Here is a 12,020-nt window from a genome sequence, read left to right on the forward strand (position 1 = left end):
AACTCTCTTATTTCCAAAACTTAAGCAAAAACATGATTTCAAGCTAGTTTCTAAGTCATAAAGGTTGTCTTTAATATCAAAATTAAGTATAAAAATAACGGTTTTTCAACCGTTTTCTGGTCATAAAATTGAAGAGTCTATTTGTAGTTGCCACTTATAATCGATTATCATAAGTGATAATCGATTATTCCAAAAATTATTTCAACAATTATTTTCTTTCAATGATAATCTATTATCAAAATGATAATTAATTATTCTAGAGACTTTTTTGAAAATCTAAAATTAATTATGATAATCGATTATTAATATTTATAATCGATTATTTTAGAGGTTTATATGAAAAAGAACTTTCCTTAAGGGCTCTGCTGCTTGGAATCTGCCTATTGACTCTTGATCTACTAATTTAAATATAATACATAAATTACAAGACTTCAACAACTAAATTCTTAAGTCTTCATTGTATCTTTTAAATCCAATTATTCTTTAAATCTTCAACACTTCTCTATGAATCATCATCATCAAAACTCTATATTGAAGAAAAATATCCATCTTCTTCTTTTGGTAACACAAGGTAGATCATAACTAAGTAAATATAGATTAAGGATGATTAAGAAAATTAGGAAAGCCTACAAATTGGTAAGCCTTTGAACCCTAGGCCCAACAAACAAGATTCATGCAGGACTATATAGTCACTAATCACGAGGTATGTTACTAGAATAATTTATTACTATATTCTTCTTAATTTTAAACTATTGACTTGAATGTTAGAGTATTTCTATAGACTCCCCCACTGAGGACATCCATGCATATCAGAAGAGGACATCTAGACTTGAAAAGTGAAAGGACAAGGTGGACATGTGTGCTTTTGGGTACATCTTGGCCTAACAAGAACAATTTTAAATCTTGAAAGTTATTCTAACAAAAAGTTCAAAAGATTAAAAGAAGATATTAGAGAATGGAGAACTAAGAATAAGAAAATGTAAGGAAAGAGATAAATGATCATAACAAAATAGGTGATGGAATTAAGAGATGTAATAGCAAAGGGAGCTTGGTAGACTTCAAAATGCGTTGTACTTCTTTTGGATTGCAATATTTCTGCCATATTTTTTAATGAAAAAATTTAAAGTATCATGTCATGTCTTTCTGAGTCTGTTTCTGTCATATTCTTTTAGTGAAAAAATTTAAAGCACCATGGTTGGAAATACATCAAATTCAATGGAAACTAATCCAAGTGCATCTTTATCCGTTAAAAGTAGAAGTAAAAATGCTCCAGGAAATCGATCTGATATTGGATGGAAACATGGATTTGATGTTAATGGTAATGGAAGAAAAGTAAAATGCAACTATTGCTAAAAGATTGTAAGTGGAGGCATATTTAGATTTAAGCATCATCTTGATGGAACTAGGAAAGATTCTGAACCTTGAGCTTCTGTTTCAGATAAAATAAAAAATTTGATGATAAAAATATTTGTAGAAGCTAAGAAGGCTTCATCAAAGAAGAGAAAGATAAATATTGGTGAAGATGAGGAAGACAGTGATAGTCTTGAAGAAGGACACAAGGTATTCGGTTTTAAAGGAAAAGAAAAAGTTACTACTACTAGCAAGGGGGGAGTCCAAGCAACTATAAATCAAAAGATGAAAAAAGGATACAAAGAAGAAGTTGATACTCAAGTGGCTGAATTCTTTTACACCAGTGTCATTCCTTTTAATGTAATTAGAAATCCAGCATTTGCAAAGATGTGTGAAATGATTGGTAAGTATGGAGTTGGATACAAACCACCATTTTATCATGATATTAGATAGAAGCTCTTGAAACAAGCTGTGAAGAAAACAGATGCAAATCTTGAGGAATATAAGGAGGAGTGGAAGAGAACTGGATGTACAATTATGTCTGATGGTTGGTCAGATAGAAAAAGACGTTCTATTTGCAACTTCTTGGTGAAAAGTCCTAAAGGGACGATTTTTCTTTATTCACTTGACACTTCAGACATTTAAAAAACAACTGATAAAGTTTTCAAAATGTTGGATGATGTTGTCGAGTTTGTTGGACAAGAAAATGTTGTTCAAGTTGTCACTGATAATGCTGCAAATTTCAAGGTAGCCGGAGAGTTGTTGATGCAAAAAAGGGAAAAATTGTATTGGACTCCATGTGCAGCCCATTGCATTGATTTGGTATTTGAAGATTTTGAAAAGAATTTGAAGGTCCATGAATTGACCATAAAGAAGGGAAGAAAGAATACAACTTACATTTATGGGAGATTAATGTTGATTTCCTTGTTGAAAAAGTTCACTAAAGGTAGAGACTTGATAAGACCGGGTGTGACTAGATTTGCCACAACTTATTTAACTCTTGCTTGTCTTCATCAATTGAAGACATCACTGTTGACCATGTCTAGCTCTGAGGAATGGAAGATAAACAAGTTTGGAACTTCATAAGAGGGGAGCAAAGTAGAACATGTGGTATTAAATAGCCGGTTTTGGAAGAATGTCTCCACATGCTTGAAAGTTGTTGCCCCTCTTATGGATGTCTTAAGATTAATGGACTTAGATGTAAAACCTGCAATGGGTTTCATTTATGAAGAAATGGATTGTGCAAAGGAGAAGATTAGGTCTAACTTTAACAATATCAAAAAGAGGTAAATTTTTAAACTTTTACTCATTCAATGTTTAATTACTTATGTGTGAAATTATTTCTGATATAGCATAATTGATGTAGTTATGAAGAGGTTTGGAGAATAATTGATGCTCGACGGGATAATCAACTTCATAGGCCTTTGCATGCAGCTGCCTATTATTTGAACCTCATTTCCACTATGAACCTAACTTTAGATGTGAAGATGGTGGAGAGGTGAAAGAAGGATTGTATGTTTGAATGAGAAGATTGATACCAGATATGGCAGAAAGAAAAAAAATTAATTTACAAATTGTTGAATTTCATTATGCTAGAGGACTTTCTGGAATGGAAGATGCAAATAAGTGTAGGAAAGAGTTAAATACTAGGGAATGATGGGAAATGTTTGGTGATGGAACTCTAGAGTTGAAGAGATTTGTTATTCGAATTATAAGCTTGACTTGTAGTTCTTCTAGATGTGAGCGTAATTGGAGCTCATTTGAAATGGTAATTTAAATTATTTTTAATTTATAAATTTCTTTCTTGTGTTTATATCTTCACTAAAAATATTATATTTCATTTTAGGTTCATACAAAGAGAAGGAATCGTTTGCATCAAAAAAAGATGAATGATTTAATTTGTGATGTATAACTCCAAGTTGAAAAGTAGACAAATTCGAAAAATTGTAGCTCTTCCATTTGATGACATTGAATCAGATGATGAATGGATAACTGAAGAGACAAATGATGTTGTTGAGATTGAGCAAGTTGAAGGTGAAAATGATGGTGAAAATGTCCAGTTGATGGAGCAACAACAGATCCTGCTCCAGATGCTCTTGATCTGGATAACATAACATTTGGGGATAATGAGGATGCACAACATTCATCAGAGGAAGAGTTAGATGAGGATGATGATGGAGATGATGATGCCATTATTAGAGGATTAGATATTTCAATTTATGTTTTACAATATTTCTATGAACTTATGTGTTTGAATTTATATAATTTTGTTATTTTATTTGAATTAAGATGTTATTTATATTTTTTTTCATGCAAAGTAAACTCTTACGAGTTTACGAGTCGAGTTTACTGAATTCTCACGAGTTTACGTAAACTCTCGAGTTTGACAACCTTGGTTAAACTCTAAAGACAATTCAAAATAAAAAAATAAAAGTATCATACAATCCAAGCATAATCCCAAAACATGTATAAAAAGCGAAAAAATATGTTTTTAATATTGATAACTTTTGTATCACTTGTCCATTTATAATATTAGAGTCTTGAATAGATAAATCTATAATATTTTTCTTTTTTGAAACATTTTCTTCTTTATCACCATCTACAATATAATAAAAAAAATGCTAACTAATGATATTGAAACACAAAATAATAAATAATTAAAGGCTTAATAGGTTATTTTGTCCCTAAGTTAACAACTGAATTTCCGCTTAGTACCCAGTTTTAAAAATGCATCTATTGAGTGTTAAAGTTGTAAAAATTGTATAAATGAAGTCCCCTCCGTTAAATTGGCTTAAACGGAGTTAACTCCGCGCTGACGTGGCTGTATTTTTTTTCTTTCTCTTATGCTTTTTCTGCCATATTTTTCTCTCTCTTCCTGCTGCTGCTGCCTTTTCTTGTCTCACTTCTTCTCCTTCTAGTGCTTTATTTCAGAAACCCCAGACACAGGTACCAACCACTGCTCGCTAAGGGTTTTCCTTTTGGTTGAGATTGAAACCAAAACCAAAAGCTTCTTCACTTTCAATAATCCTAATCACCACTCTCATTCTTCTCGTATTCTTCTTCTTCTCGATAAACCCTCTTTCTCCTAGTGTCACAATGTCACAGTGAAATTCTCTTTCTTTCTTTCTCTTTGGTTTGATATCACAAGATCGTTGGTTACTTGGAGTCCGAACTTGTAACGTGTTTCATCGGAATATTCCTCCTGGAAATGAGGTTTCTTAATAGCCACTGAGGATTAACAAAGATGGGTGATGAAGAGGAATTCGCCGGAGCTTCTGGTCTACGGCGAGCGGCGGAGCACATCCTTGCCGTGCTTTCTCTGTCACACTCGATTCTTGTCTTCGCGGGAAAATGAGAGCTCATTCGTAACAAGCTGGAGGAGCTTCACAGAGGTTTAGTTGCCACCGAGAACTGCGACTCCGGGGAGAGCCCGTCGCTTTCAGGGTTGGTGGTGGTGGCGGCCACCGCGATGGAATGCCACGATTTGTTTCTTACAGGAGGAGACTGTTAAGGTGGTTTCTTTGGTTGCTGGTTTTGATTCTTACAAAGGGGGTAATTTCTCTTTTGGTTCTGGATTTGGTGAAGTTGACTGAAAATTCGGACAATGCTTGGTGTGTTTCGGACAATGAAGGTAAAAGTGTGTCAAGCAAAGCAGTTGTAGAAGCTGAGGGGTTTCAGAGTATCATACATGAGCATTTTAACGTGTTGGACAAACAATACAGAGAAGCTAAAAAGACCACGCACCTGCTGCATGCAGAGTTCTGTGTGATATCAGAAGAGTGGAAAAGCTTCCAAATCTTAAATTTGGAGATATGCATGGAGATAGGAGATTCAATCACGGATGACATTGTAAGCGAAATAATTGATTTTTTTTAAGAAGGCCATGTCCATGTTCATTGGAACTGTAATTTGCTTGGTTTAGTTTTAGCATCACTATTGAATGTATAAACATTCAAAACTATTAAGGATTCCCCTGTTGTTGTAAATTCACTTTGCAAAATTTAGTTCAAATTATGATATATTTGATGTGTCAACACTAAAATAGAAGGAAATACATCAGTAATACAGAAGGAAACACATCACTAATAAAACCTGAGTGGAATAAGAAACTGACACACTCAAAACATTAAAAGATGCCTTACGATTATTAAAAGATGGGAGGAAGAGAGAGAAAAATATGGCAGAAAAAGCATAGGACAGAGAAAAAAAATACAGCCACGTCAGCGCGGAGTTAACTCCGTTTAAGCCAATTTAACGGAGGGGACTTCATTTATACAATTTTTACAACTTTGGCACTCAATAGATGCATTTTTAAAACTGGGTACTAAACAGAAATTCAGCTCTTAACTTAGGGACGAAATAACCTATTAAGCCATAATTAAATTAAATTAGGTGGGTTGGTGAGCCAACCTGGCTCATGATGAACAAATCTTCAATCCCCGAAAACGGAGTCAAAAACTTGTTAACCCTTAACAAGTGTAACGAATCGTATCAAGTAATAAATCTGCTAAGACCAAGTATCGTTCTCCCAAAGAACTCACGGCCTAGACAATTATGTGATTTATTGATTAATTAAGACTTGTGAACAAATTGTTGTAAGTTTCAAATGCAAAAGACTTAAAAGTAAATATATATGCATGTGATAATCAATGGGCAAGAAGAAACAAAAGACGTGAATTGAAATATATGGATGAATATGTTGTTGGGGTTTATCAATTTCATCCTATCCACTATCTTGTATTTAGGAATTAATCATTATTTTCATTAATGTTAATGCCACTTTCTAAATTACTTTAAACCCGATGTCTCGACAAAGAAAGCTTATCCTTAATTATGAGTTCATACAATTCCTAGCATCCCTAATAATTAATTCTGAAGCATAGAAACTTAAAGGCAACCAACTATCATACTCCTATGTCTAGGTTGGTAATATACTTTTGGGAGAGCTTCCCCAGATCTAGATTTCCCCGTATGTGTCTATACCGACAAAACCAATAATCATTACATCGAATGAGTTAAACAATGCATGCTTTGAGCAAAGAGGAAAAACCTTAACTATTAATGAAAGAAAGCATGTATCATAAAAATGATCTTGAAGAACAAATTCCATGCAAGAGAGTTTCTAAGGATTTACATTGATTCCCCAACAACAAAATAAGTTTAGTTCTCCATCATCATGGAAGAACTAGATGAACAATGAAATGAAAGAATGGAAGAGATAGAAAAACCCGAGAAAGAGAAGAAGAGAGTCGTCACCATCTCCAATTCTAACCCCAAGGGGTGAAAAGTGTGTTTCTGCTTCGTCCCAGCCAAAGATACAAACCCTAGGACGTCATAAAGCTTATATACTATTCTAAAAAATACAGAAAATTAGGCCCAAGTGTGACACCCGGGCACTGAGACGAGGGCGGGGAGTGACGCCGGTGCAAGAGGCATGGTGCAGGGGGCACAGACAAGGAGCGGCTCCTGGCAGGCTTCGAGTGGAAGGGACACATGGATGAATTGAACATACACCGGAATGAGAGGAATCTGGAGACTGTGTAGGTATGGGACTATACAGTTGAAGGATAGCTTAAAGGAATTGATTTGACTACTCATATCACCAAATGCATTTGCTTTCCGGTAGCCTAACTCATAAGAACTCCATGGTTAAGCGTGCTTAGCCTGGAGTAATTCTGGGATGGAGCTGGTGGTGATCTGTGGGGGCAGTCCTTAATGTGTTCATGGAATCTATCCTCACTAGATAAAGTGTTTCACTCAAAAGTTATGTTCATGGCTAAGGGTTCAAAGGATAGAACACATTGTGTTCTCTTTAATTGGGCTAAATTCATGCATTTGGCTAACAAAAAGGGTTTCCAATAAATGGCCTTGATCATATGATGCAAACAAGCAAATGATTCAATCGTAGCAAACCTCTGTATAAGCATATAATGTGCACATTCTCAACATCAATCAAGATCAAAACACATCAAGCATTACTTATCACACAATAGTCACAAGCAAACCATCACAATAGAGAAAGTTTCAAATTGAGTACATCAATCCTATTCTAAAAACAAAAGTAAATAAGTTCACAAATTTAAAACACTGGATATCATCCATCAGTAAATGTTATCTCAACTCCTCATCAGCCTGTAATAAACCTTGTATCCTTCAGTAGATACTTAACCACCTAGCATCTATCAGAAGATGCTAACCCAAAAAGTTTCAATCATAAAAGTAATGTCCAAAAATTACAACCAATATCAAAAATTAAAATAATGTTCTTAAATTACTGGGGTGCCTCCCAGAAAAGCGCTCTTTTAATGTCATTAGCTTGACCCAATAAAGCTCAAGTTCCATCTTCTTTCTACTAAACTTCTTCAGAAATTTGATCAAACCAGGAACCTGTTGCAATGTCTCAATCATAGGAACTTTATTCTCCAATTTCTTGAAGATTTCCATGAAGCACTTAAATTTCTTCTCTTTCCTATGATACTTCTTTGAATGAGGACGGGATTTTTCATATGATTCTTTCTTTTTTTCTCTCATCCTCTTTTTCTTTTCTCTAACTTTCTTAAGATTCACACAAATTTTCTTTTCTCTTACTCTTTTTTTTTTTCTTTTTCTACTCACTTTCTCAATCTTCACACAAATTTTGTTTCTCTCTTCTCTCTCAACCACCTCTTTTTTCTCCACTCTCTCTTCTTTTTCCTTTACTCTCTCTAACTCAACTTTTTCAACATCTACACTCACTAAAACTTTACACTCTTCTCTAGGGTTAACCTCAGTATTATCCCCAAAACTCTGATCAGGCCTTTCTTCCAACTTCTTAGTTAACTGTCCGATTTGCATCTCCAAGCTTCTAAGGGTTGCTTGAGTGCTGTTATGATTGGAGATGGTTACCTGCATAAACTGGTTAAGAGCTTCTTCCAACTTTGTATGTTTTTCAGTGAGTGTAGACATATGTTGCCATAATGACGGTTGTTGTTATGGCTTATTAAATTGTCCTGATTGCCCAGCTTGTCCAGATTGTCCCTGACCTTGACCCATGCTTGGGTGAGATTTTCATCCTTGGTTGAAATTACCTTGGCGGTATGGAAATTGATTGTTCATGAAATTTACATCTTCTTGGGCCTCCCCTGGAAAAGCACATTGACCATTAATATGGTCACCACCACATAGTTCACACATCTGTTGTTGAACTTGAGCAACAGTTTTTAATTCCTTCGGTAATTGAGCAAGTGTCTTTGTTAGATTCTCCAACTGTTGAGTTATAATCTTATTTTGAGTAAGCAAGGCATCATTTGACTGTAATTGTAGAACCCCTTTCGGTTGAACAGAGGCTCATCTTTCACTATGCATTTCATTGTCATTAGCAACCATGTTCTCTATCAATTCTGTTGCTTCCTCTGGAGTCTTACATTTAATATTACCTCCAGCTGAGGCATCTAACATCAACTTGGTTTGTGACCAAGACCTCCAAGGAAAAGTAGAACTACTGTTGCTTCATCAAAACTGTGCATGAGAGTCTTTCTCAAAAAGCTTTTGTACCTGTCTCATGCTTGACCTAATGTCTCCTCCATGCCTTGTCTGAAAGAAGAGATCTCTTGCTTCCCTTTGTTAACTTTAGATTGTGGGAAGTATTTGTTCAAAAACTTTGCAACCATAACTTCCCATTCTGTAAAACTACCTTCTGGAAAAGAATTTAATCATAGCTTAGCATTGTCTCCCAATGAGAAAGGAAACAAACTAAGCTTGATTGCTTCATCTGGCACTCCATTTATCTTCACGGTGTTACAGATTTCATTGAAGGTGGTGAGATGTTCATACGGGCTTTCATGTGATAGCCCATTAAACTGATTGTTTTTTGCCAATTGTATTAATGTTGGTTTCACCTCCATGTTTGTAGCGTTGACCATCGGCCTTGCTGTACTGTTAAAATGTTGAGGGCCAACAAAAGTGGTGTAATTTGCAAGAGTTCGTCTACCATTATTCTCCTCTGTCATATTTTCAATGCTATGGTAAGACCTTGGTGGTGAAGGTTGTAAGAGTGTCTCAGGAGAAGGTTCTCGTGAATTTCGAATTCTCCTCCTCCTTCTATTTTCGTCCAGGCCTTCAAGAAGAGGTTCAGAAATCTTTTTTCTTCTAGTCTGAATATTACCCTGCATACACAAGGAAACAAAACCCTAGAAAAATTTTGTTAGCACAAAAGGATAGCAAAGAGAAGAAATAATCAAAAGATATAATTGTAAAGATAAGAAGATAGGAAATAAAAACTGAAAAATAAAAACAGAAAATAAAAATAGAAAAAGAAATAATCAAAAGATATGATTGAAAAGATAAGAAGATAGAAAATAAAAACCGAAAAATAAAAACAGAAAATAAAATAAAATAATAACCGAAAAATAAAAGCACAAAAAAAAATAAAAAAAAAAAAAAAAAAATAAAACAAAATAAAAACACAATAAAAAACCGAAAATAAAAACACAATAAGAATAGAAAACAAAATTCACAACAAGTCAAAAATAATCAAAAATCACACAAATACACTAGTTAAACCACGAGTCCCCGGCAACGGCGCCAAAAACTTGATCAACAAATCTTCAATCCCCGAAAACGGAGTCAAACTTGTTGACCCTTGGCAAGTGTAACCTAATCTTATCAAGTAATAAACCTGGTAAGACCAAGTATCATTCTCCCAAAAGACTCATGGCCTAGACAATTATGTGATTTATTGATTAATTAAGACTTGTGAACAAATTGTTGTAAGTTTCAAATGCAAAAGACTGAAAAGTAAATACGTATGCATGTGATGATCAATGGGCAAGAAGAAACAAAACACGTGAATTGAAATATATGGATGAATATGTTGTTGGGGTTTATCAATTTCATCATATCCACTCTCTTGTATTTAGGAATTCATCATTCTTTTCATTAATGTTAATGCCACTTTCTAAATTACTTTAAACTCGATGTCTCGGCGAAGAAAGTCTATCCTTAATTATGAGTTCATATAGCATTCATAATAATTAATTATGAAGCACAGAAGCTTAAAGGCAACCAACTATCGTACTCCTATGTCTAGGTTGGTAATATACTTTTGCGAGAGATTCCTCAGGTGTAGATTTCCTCGTATGTGTCCATATCGACAAAACCAATAATCATGACATCGAATGAGTTAAACAATGCATGCTTTGAGCAAAGAGGAAAAACCCTAACTATTAATGAAAGAAAGCATGTATCATAAAAATGATCTTGAAGAACAAATTCCATACAAAAGAGTTTCTAAGGATTTACATTAATTTCCCAACAACAAAATAAGTTTAGTTTTCCATAATCATGGAAGAACTAGATGAACAATGGAATGAAAGAATGGAAGAGATAGAAAAACCCGAGAAAGAGAAGAGGAGAGCCGTCACCATCTCCAATTCTACCCCCAAGGGGTGGAAAGTGTGTTTCTGCTTCGTCACAGCCAAAGATACAAACCCTAGGACGTCCTAAAGCTTATATACTATTCTAAAAAATACAGAAAATTAGGCCTAAGCCCATAAAAGTGTCGCTCAGCTGTGGTAGCGTGTGTCAATTCTTCCCCTCAGCGCCATTTTTCCCCTCAGCGGTGCCAACGGTTCTTTGTGGGTGCCGCTCAGCGGTAATTTGCGAGTGTCGCTCATCGGTAATTTGCGGTTTCTCTTCTTTTGGACTTTTTGTGTCCTTTTTTGATTCCATCTTTATCCCTTTTCACTTCTTTCATCAATTTCATCTAAAAACCTGTAAAAACAAGGAAATCAAGCATAAAACCTGTCCAACTTTGTTATTTCCAATAATTCAACAAAATCATGAGTTCAAGCTAATTTCTAAGTCACAAAGGTTGTAATTGAAGTCAATTTTAAGTATAAAATAACAGCTTTTCAACTGTTATCAGCTCACCACGGGTTCAACCCGGTGAGCCAGGTTCTAAGTGAGCTAGGTTGAAAACTAGCCCACATAAAAAATTACATTTTTTTTCAAACCCAACCCGGCTCAAACCCACGGTGAGCCGGGTTGGCTCGCAGGTTACAATTCATTTTGACAACACTATCACTAGGGATGACAACGGGTTGGGTCGGGTATGGATAATTCCTATCTGTAAATGAAAATTCCACCCGCAACCTACCCGCTACCCGTGCGAGTATCCATATCAAAAAAATCCGGGATATTTTAAAGCCCGCAAATATTAAAAAATATATATTTTATACATTTTTAAATAAAATTACAAAATAATATATAAAATTTAATATAAATAAAATAAAATATAAATTTAATTTTAATTTTAATTAAATTTAATCTAATAAAATATAAATTATTTTTTTAAAAAATTAAATTAAATTATTCTTTTTATTTTTTCGAGTAACGAATATCCATAGATTGATAGTATAATACCCGTACCCGACTCATTTATAAGCTTGTATTAAAATATCCGCTACTCATAACCCGAAGATAATAAATATTTGTAGGTACCAATTATCCGTGTCAGATTTTATCCGCGGGACCGTGGATTTTTTCCATCCCTACATATCATCATACATCTTAGATATTATTTTCTTGGAAAGATATGACTTCTTACTATTTTGTTCTTAAAAAGCATCTCAGATGAAATAATAAAGAAATATTTAAACTATCTTAAAAGACTCATGATCGATGAGACTATT

General features: G+C 34.4%; 1 pseudogene; it reads left to right on the forward strand.

Annotated features, from left to right (window-relative positions):
- The first annotated feature begins 1,191 nt into the window (after window positions 1-1,191).
- Window positions 1,192-5,226, forward strand: LOC148205817 (uncharacterized; annotated as a pseudogene).
- Window positions 5,227-12,020: the final 6,794 nt, after the last annotated feature.

Source organism: Vigna umbellata, chromosome 1 (assembly GCF_029865625.1).
Source record: "Vigna umbellata cultivar VRB3 chromosome 1, Vumbellata_1.0, whole genome shotgun sequence".
In the NCBI taxonomy this organism is placed as follows: domain Eukaryota; kingdom Viridiplantae; phylum Streptophyta; class Magnoliopsida; order Fabales; family Fabaceae; genus Vigna; species Vigna umbellata.